General features: G+C 46.1%; 2 non-coding genes across 2 annotated transcripts; both read right to left on the reverse strand.

Annotated features, from left to right (window-relative positions):
- Window positions 1–1,456: 1,456 nt before the first annotated feature.
- LOC134374311 (small nucleolar RNA SNORD116) lies at window positions 1,457–1,552 on the reverse strand. The gene has a single exon (XR_010023177.1). It is a non-coding gene; the product is annotated as a small nucleolar RNA SNORD116 (small nucleolar RNA).
- A 2,566-nt stretch (window positions 1,553–4,118) lies between these two features.
- LOC134374312 (small nucleolar RNA SNORD116) lies at window positions 4,119–4,214 on the reverse strand. The gene has a single exon (XR_010023178.1). It is a non-coding gene; the product is annotated as a small nucleolar RNA SNORD116 (small nucleolar RNA).
- Window positions 4,215–9,382: the final 5,168 nt, after the last annotated feature.

The raw sequence follows: 9,382 nt of genomic DNA on the forward strand, positions 1-9,382 counted from the left end.
CCCTCACCCTGCAGCACTCAGGGCACACTCGCACCCGTAGGCCTTCTCAGCACTTGCCCCTGTGCAAAGTGGTGGTCAGTCACACAGCACAGCTGACCCAATCCTCACCCCCATGCCAGCAACCCAACACTCCCGAGACACGACCTCAACGACAACGTGCACGTCTTCTACCTCAGCTGGAGGACGACAGGGGCCCATCGTGTCAACCTTCCCTGAGCCCACCCCACGAAATCCAACCTTTCATCCCCAAAGTGCCACACTACCAACGACAGCGGGCTAGGAGAGCGACAGCGGCATAACCACCCAAACTCAAAGGGGACCCCAACAGGTCACACCTGAAGCACTAGGACATGCCCACGCATCCACGGACCGGAGAAGCTCTCTCCGGGACGCCTTCCATGACACTGCACTGGAGGTGCCTGCGCTGTGCCAACCGCTCTCCGAGGATGAACATGGCCGTGGGCGGGCCCAGTGAGAGACACCCGTGCCAGTGGATCGCAACTGCCACCCTCCATGCATGGACCCTGGGAGGGGCGACTGTGGACCCACAGGCACAGGGGCCAAGGCCAGGTGGAGCCCGAGAGTCTGGCCCGCAAAGGCACTTCACGGGCCCTCGGCGAGGCACGGCTACGACCGCCCACCATGGAGCGCCCTGCTCCGCGAGGAAGAATCCCGGGCATGACAAGGTCCTGTGCGGGAGCACCGTGCTCCCCCACGTTGAAATCTCTCCTCGCAGTCCCCTCTCGGACACCTATCGCTGCCCGGGCAACTCCGAGGACAGAGAAGCCAGGACGGAAGCTGCACAGAGGAGACGATCCACGACACGCACGCGTGTGCATGCACGCGCTGACCCTACCCTTGGCTTTCCCTTCCCGCCGAGGCCGTCGGCCACCTGCATATCTGGACCTCAGGGCAGGGGGCACGGGAGGAGGTGGTGGAAATCCTCATGGCCCCATTCTGGGTGCAGGGGACACGGAGAGCGGCCGCCAGCCGCGTCCCCCAACCTCTATTCCTTCGACCCCATCACCACTGCCACTCACCTCTCCTCACCAATCACAAAAGCAACTCCCACGGGTGCCTGAGGCCCCGGCCTCGGGTCCTCATCAGCGAAAGCAGGGCCGTCTCCTGCCCTCAGACACAGGCCGCGAGGGGCCCCGTCGTAAGGTCCACCGGGGCAAAACACGCCCGCCCTATCGGCTCACCAAGCCTAGGCCTCCTGCACACTCCCCACTGCTACCGCACGCACGCCTCCATTCAGGACCACCGCCTCACCGGACAGGGGCCATTCAGCCAGGGACCGACTCTCCTCCCGTGCCCTCACACATCCAACTGGGGGAATGTCCCTCTCGCCCACAAGATGGGAGACCCTGCGCTGCTGAAGGCCTGGCAGCTGCAGCACATGTGAACCAGTGGAGCTGTCCCTCACTCCTGCAGTCCCCGCCCCAGGCAACGTGCTGGACCTCAGTTCCGATGAGAACGACGGTAGTGAGTTTTCACTCATTTTGTTCAGCTTTTCCAAGGAATGTTTTTATGGGGGAGTCATCATCGATCCAAGCACACTCGAGGCCGCTGGACGGTGGGCAGCGCACGCTGGGCAGTGGGCGAGCCGATGGCCTCAGACGCCTCCGGCGCCCTGGAGCACCCAGGCTCGCGCCACCGAGCAGCAGCAACACACAGTCTGCTCGAGCGGTGCACCCGGGCGTGCCACGGGTGGCCTGCGGAGAAGTAGGACCGGGCAGGCCTGCGAAACCCTAAAGACCCCATCAACGGGCTGGGCACAGGAAAGCTTACCGTCCTGAGCGGTCCTCCAGCCTCAGGCGCCCCACCGGACGCACAGATTCCAGGACTCCCAAACGCCTCCGCTCCTCGGGGGAAACCCAGGTGTTCCTTCCTTCCCCGCAGACGGCATGCCTACCAGGGCAACTACCCCTGAGAAGTGTAGAGACAGATCACATGCACGCTTGAGAAAAGGGCCCAGGGACACTGGTCGAATCATTCAGTGCCAAAGCGTCCCGCCGGGTCAACTCTCGCATCTGCTTCCCATCTCCTCGCACTAGATCTCTTCATCTCACTGAACACGTGTCCCTCCTGCTAGATCCCTGTGCAGCACGTGGGGGGACTCGGGTCCGTGCGAGCCTGTGCGTCGCTTCCTAGGGTGCACGTGTGGACCTCTACACCTTCACGAGCCCCTCGGTCACTGCATATGGCTCCCAGGCCTCCCACACCCCTCTGCAGACCTACTGCTCACGAACAGGCCTTCTCTCCAATGGACGTCACCTCTGACCCCTCCCTCACCGTCGCTCAGACAGTCCAGATGCTCCTTCTCTAACAGCCTCACGTGTGGTAAAAGCACACACCAACTGCCTGTGCACGCTCCTCCTCACCTGGGCTCCCAAGTCCATGGGGAGATACTGTTTCCGAGAGCCCCCAGGGGCAAAGCCCGCTTGGCTGACAACCAACCACCCACAGCTGCACAAACCACCGTTACAACAGACCGTGTGCACGTCTCTCGGGGACACGGCCTCAAGGGCAGAGCCGGACCACCCCTGTGGCTCAGGCTTCTTCACACCACCGGCGTCCTCCGGTCAGCGACCTCCGCGGGCCCTCGCTCAGCCGACAGAAAGACCAAACGGACTGGGTCGTCTTCAAGGAGGAACCACGTCCCTCACCCTGCCGCACTCAGGGCACACTCGCACCCGTAGGCCTTCTCAGCACTTGCCCCTGAGGAAAGTGGTGGTCAGTCACACAGCACAGCTGACCCAATCCTCACCCCCATGCCAGCAACCCAACAAGCCCGAGACACGACCTCAACGACAACGTGCACGTCTTCTACCTCAGCTGGAGGACGACAGGGGCCCATCGTCTCAACCTTCCCTGAGCCCACCCCACGAAATCCAACCTTTCATCCCAACAGTGCCACACTACCACCGACAGCAGGCTAGGAGAGCGACAGCGGCATAACCACCCAAACTCAAAGGGGACCCCAACAGGTCACACCTGAAGCACTAGGACAATGCCACGCATCCACGGACCGGAGAAGCTCTCTCCGGGACGCCTTCCATGACACTGCACTGGAGGTGCCTGTGCTGTGCCAACCGCTCTTCGAGGATGAACATGGCCGTGGGCGGGCCCAGTGAGAGACACCCGTGCCAGTGGATCTCAACGGCCACCCTCCATGTATAGACCCTGGGAGGGGCGACTGTGGACCCACAGGCACAGGGGCCAAGGCCAGGTGGAGCCCGAGATTCTGGCCCGCAAAGGCACTTCATGGGCCCTCGGCGAGGCATGGCTACGACCGCCCACCATGGAGCGCCCTGCTCCGCGAGGAAGAATCCTGGGCATGACAAGGTCCTGTGCGGGAGCACCGTGCTCCCCCACATTGAAACCTCTCCTCGCAGTCCCCTCTTGGACACCTATCGCTGCCCGGAGAACTCCGAGGACAGAGAAGCCAGGACGGAAGCTGCACAGAGGAGACGATCCACGACACGCACGCGAGTGCATGCACGCGCTGACCCTACCCTTGGCTTTCCCTTCCCGCCGAGGCTGTCAGCCACCTGCATATCTGGACCTCAGGGCAGGGGGCGCGGGAGGAGTTGGTGGAAATCCTCATGGCCCCATTCTGGGTGCAGGGGACCCGGAGAGTGGCCGCCAGCCGCGTCCCCCAACCTCTATTCCTTCGACCCCATCACCACTGCCACTCACCTCTCCTCACCAATCACAAAAGCAACTCCCACGTGTGCCTGAGGCCCCGGCCTCGGGTCCTCATCAGCGAAAGCAGGGCCGTCTCCTGCCCTCAGACACAGGCCGCGAGGGGCCCCGTCGTAAGGTCCACCGGGGCAAAACACGCCCGCCCTATCGGCTCACCAAGCCTAGGCCTCCTGCACACTCCCCACTGCTACCGCACGCACGCCTCCATTCAGGACCACCGCCTCACCGGACAGGGGCCATTCAGCCAGGGACCGACTCTCCTCCCGTGCCCTCACACATCCAACTGGGGGAATGTCCCTCTCGCCCACAAGATGGGAGACCCTGCGCTGCTGAAGGCCTGGCAGCTGCAGCACATGTGAACCAGTGGAGCTGTCCCTCACTCCTGCAGTCCCCGCTCCAGGCAACGTGCTGGACCTCAGTTCCGATGAGAACGACGGTAGTGAGTTTTCACTCATTTTGTTCAGCTTTTCCAAGGAATGTTTTTATGGGGGAGTCATCATCGATCCAAGCACATTCGAGGCCGCTGGATGGTGGGCAGCGCACGCTGGGCAGTGGGTGAGCCGATGGCCTCAGACGCCTCCGGCGCCCTGGAAGACCCAGTGTCTCGCCACCGAGCAGCAGCAACACACAGTCTGCTCGAGTGGTGCACCTGGGTGTGCCTCAAGTGGCCTGTAGAGAAGTTGGTCCTGCAGACCTGCAAAACCCTAAAGTCCGCATCCGCAGTCTGGGCACAGGCTTTTCAGTGTTGTCTGTGAGTTTTTTATATACGACTCTCAACTTCCTTCCATTCCTATTTTGCTGAATTTTATAATGAACTGATTTCGTATTTTGTGAAATACATTTCTGCATCTGTTGGATGATATTGGTTTTTTGTCTTTCATTGTGTAAATATAGTATATGTAGTATATCATACAGAATGATTTTCAATTGTTGACCCATCCTTTCATCCCAAAGATAAGTCCTACTTGTTTGTGGTATATGATCTATCTTGCCTGGCTGTGTACTGAGGGTGATGCTGATTTCATAACATTAGTTCAGGAGTGTTCTCTCTTCCTTTTGGAATTGTCATCTGATGAGTGCATAAGGAAACTGTGGTACATCTACACAATGGAATGCAACTCTGCTATAAATAAGAATAAATTACTACCATTTGCAACAACGAAAATTGTATTAAGTGAAACAAGTCTAGCACAGAATGAGAAGTACCATATTTTCTCACTTATTTTGAGTAGGTAAAAATAAATAGAGAAATAAGCGACAATGAATATTTGGGTGAGTGGGGGTGAAGAAAACAGAATAACCACAAAAATTCCTTGAACTATTTAAGTCGAATGAACAGATACAACGTGGAGTTAGAGGCGAGGGGGTGGAGAGGAATGGGTAAAGGGGCATGAAAATCAACTACAATGTATTTTGTGAAGTAAAATAAAAATAAATAAATAAAAAGAAAAAAACATTATAACACCATAATCAATTGGGAAATACTGAAAATCACAGGCATCAAAATTCAAGAAAAAAAAATGTTGGGTTACATCAAACTAAAAAGCTTCTGTAGAGCAAAGGAAACAATCATAAAAATGAAAAGGCAATATACAGAATAGGAGAAAATATTTGCAAACCAAGTACACAACAAGGGGTTAAATTTTTAAATATGTAAGGAGCTTTTAAAACTCAGTTATGTATAAAAAAAAACTTGTCAAAAAAATAGTGCAAGTACTTGAATAGACTTTTCTCCAAAGATATACAAATGGCTAACAGATAAATGAAGACATTCTCAACGTCACTAATGCAAATCAAAACCACAGTGTGATATCACCTCACACATATTAGGAAGACCATTATCAGAAAGATGAGAGATAACAAGTGTTGGTGAGGTTGTGAATAAAAGGGAACTCTTGCACAATGTTGGTGGAAATGTAAATTCATACAGCCAATGGAAAACATTATGGTGGTTCCTAAAAATTTTAAAACAGAACTATTATATAATCCAGCAATCCTACTTCTGGGTATATATCTGAAGAAAACAAAATCATTAACTGAAGAAGATATGTACACTCCCATGTTCACTGCAGCATTATTCACAATAGTAAGAACACGAAAACTATCTAAGAGTCCATCAATGGATGAGTGAATAAAGAAATTGTGGTACATTTACGTGACAGAATAATGCAGCAACAAAAAAGAAGAAAATACTGCCATTTGCAAAAACATAGATGAACCTCGAGGACATAATGCTACATAAAATAAGTCAAAAAGAGAAAGACAAATATTATATAGTGAAACTCACAAAAACAGTAGAACAATGGTTGCCAGTTACTGGGGGTTAGGAAAATTGGGAGATTTTAATTAAAGGATACAACCTTTCAATTGTTATGCAATGTATACATATATCAAATCATCACTTTGTGCACCTTAAATATATACAATCTTTATTGTCAACTAAATATTTTGAAGTAAAATTAAATATATTTATTTAAAAAAATTTTTTTAAATTTTATTTTGTCGATATACATTGTGATTGATTATTGTTTCCCCATCACCAAAACCTCCCTCCCTCCTCCCTCCCCCCAAAATTAAATTTAAATAAAAATCAATAGCATTTCTATACACCAAGAATGAAATATCTGAAAGGGAAATTAAGAAAATAATACCATGTATATAAGCAATAACAAACAAAAAATGTTTAGAAATTAACTTAACCAAAGAGGTAAGAGACCTGTATGCTGAAAATTATAAAACATTAATGAGGGAAATTTTAGAAGACTCAATTCAATGGAAAGATATCCCATGTTTACAGATTCAAAAAATTAATCTTGCCAAAATGTCCATATCACCCAAAATGATCTACAGATTCAATGCACACCCTATAAAAATCCTGATGGCATTTTTTACAGAAATAGAAAAAATCCTAAAATTCATATGAAACCACAAAATACCCCAAATAGCCAAAGTGATCTTGAGCTGCAAGAACAAAGCTAGAGGCATCACACTTTCTGATTTCAAAGTATATGACAAAGCCATAGTAACCAAAATAGCATGGTCTTGGCATAAAGACAGACATATAATCTAATGAAACAGTATAGAAAATCAAGAAATAAACCCGTATAGTCAACTGACCTTTGACAAGGGTGCCAAGAACACACAATAGGGAAAACATAGTCTCTCTTAAGCTGATGGTGTTAGAAACTGGATATCCATGTATTAAAAAATAAAATTGGATCCCCATCTTACACCATCCACAAAAATCAACTCAATATGGATTATACACTGAAACATAAAACATGACACCATAATACTCCTAGACATTCTTCACATTGGTCTTGGGAATCATTTTTAGATAAGACACCAAAAGCACAGGCAACAAAAGCAACTATACACAATGGGACTACATCAATCTTAAAAACTTCTGCACATCAAATAAACACTCAGTGTAATGAAAAGACAACCTACAAAATGGAGAAAAAAGTCATAAATCATATATCTAAAATGAGGTAAATATCCAGAATACGGGGTTACTTCAAAAAGTTCACAGAAAAATAGAATAAAAAGATAATACAAATCTTTCCATAAACTTTTTGAGGCACCCTCATATATAAAGAACTCCTGCAATTCAACAACAAAAACCTGATCTAAAAATGGGCAAAAGAATTGAATAGGCATTTCACCAAAGAAGATACACAAATGTCCAGAAAGATGCTCAACATCACTAATCACTAATCACTATAGAAATGCAAATCATAATTATAATGAGTTATTATCTCATATCCTTTAGAATAGTCACTGAAAACAAACAAACAGAAAATAACAAGTGTTGACAAGAATGTTGAGAAATTGGAACCCTTCCACACAGCTGGTGCAGAAAGTAAAATGGCGCAGCCTCCATGAAAAACTATATGGAGGTTCCTCAAAAAAATCAAAAATAGAATTACCATATGATCCAGTAACCCCACTTCTTAGTATGTATTCAAAAGAATTCAAAGCAGGATCTTGGACAGGTATTTGCACATTCATGTTCATTACAGTATTATTCAGAATAGCCAAGAGGTGGAAGCAACCCAAACATCCATTGGCAGGTGAATAGTTAAAGAAAATGTGGTATATACACATAAATGGAATATTATTCAGCTTTAAAAAGGAAATTCTGTTACATGTTACAATGGGTAAAATTTGAGGATATTTTTCTAAGTGAAATAAGCCAGTCCCCAAAAGATAAATATTGTAATGATTACTCCTATATGAGGTATCTAAAGTAATCAAAATTACAGCAACAGATAGTACAATGGTGGTTAACATGGGCTGGTTGTAGAGGGACATAGGGAGTTTTTGTTCAATAGGTATAGAGTTTCAGTTTTCTAAGACAAAAAAGTTATATAAATCTGTTGCATAAGAATATAAATACAGTTAACACTGTTGAACTGCATACTTAAAAATGATTAAATTGTTACATTTTATGTTATGTGGTTTCTACCACAATAACATTTTTAAATAAAATATTTTTAAATAAAATAAAATAAAATAAATAAATGAATAACAGAATCATTTGAATTTTCCCTTAATGTTAGATACAGAATTTTTATTCTTTCTCTTTAAACACAAAAAATAAATAAAATTGAAAGTGCCCTATAAAACTGATAGAACTATAAGAATAAACAGACAAGTCCACTATTATAATTGGAGACGTTGACATGCTTCTTTGAGTAACTGATAGATCGAGTACTCAGAAAATTAGTAAGGATAAAGTTGACCTGAATAGCACTATCAGTTAGCTTTATCTGACATTTTTGAAATAGTCCATCCAACAAGAACAGAGTACAAATTCTCTTCAATCTCACATGGAATATTACCAAAACAGACCACATTCTGGGCCATAAGATGCACCTTAACAAACTTGAAAGAACAGAGATAATACAAAATATTTTATCAGTCCATAATAGAATAAAACTAGAAATTCAAAACAGAAAAATAGCTGAAAAACCTAAAATAATTAGATATTTAACCTCTCACACCTAAGTAACACATGGGTTAAAGAAGAGGTCTCTAAAGAAATGAAAAAGTATTTTTAACTAAATGAAAGTGAATAAGCAAGTTACCAAAATTTGTGGAATGCAGCAAAAGTAGTGCACAGAGAAAAAGTTACAGTATTAAATGTATACATTAGAAAATATACATTAGAAAAGAAGAAAGATCTAAATCAGTAATCTAAGCTTATACATTAGAAAACTAAAGAGAAATATAAACCTTAAGCCGAGAGAAGAAAATAAGTCATAAAATTAGAGCACAATTCAATGAAATTGCCAACCAGAAAATAATAATAAAGAAACTCAAACAAACCAAAAGCAGATTCTTTGAAAAGGTCAATAAAATTAATAAAAATGTAGCCAACTCTAACTCACAAATTTGATAATTTAGATGAAATGAACCAGTTCCTTCTAAAACAGTGTAATGGTGTAAATGCCAATCCTCCTTAAAAAGAAAAGAAAAGAAAAGAAACATGCATCCACCTGGAACCTATGATTGTGACCTTATTTGTAAAGTGAGTCTTTTCAGATGTAATTAAATTAAGAGTCCAGAAAAGAGATCATCCTGGATTGTGGGGTGGGGTAGGGGCTAAATATAGTAACAAGTGTCCTTAGAAGAGAAATGGAGAAGACAGAGATACTTAAGGGAAGGCCAT

The sequence above is a fragment of the Cynocephalus volans genome, chromosome 3, assembly GCF_027409185.1.
Source record: "Cynocephalus volans isolate mCynVol1 chromosome 3, mCynVol1.pri, whole genome shotgun sequence".
Taxonomy (NCBI): domain Eukaryota; kingdom Metazoa; phylum Chordata; class Mammalia; order Dermoptera; family Cynocephalidae; genus Cynocephalus; species Cynocephalus volans.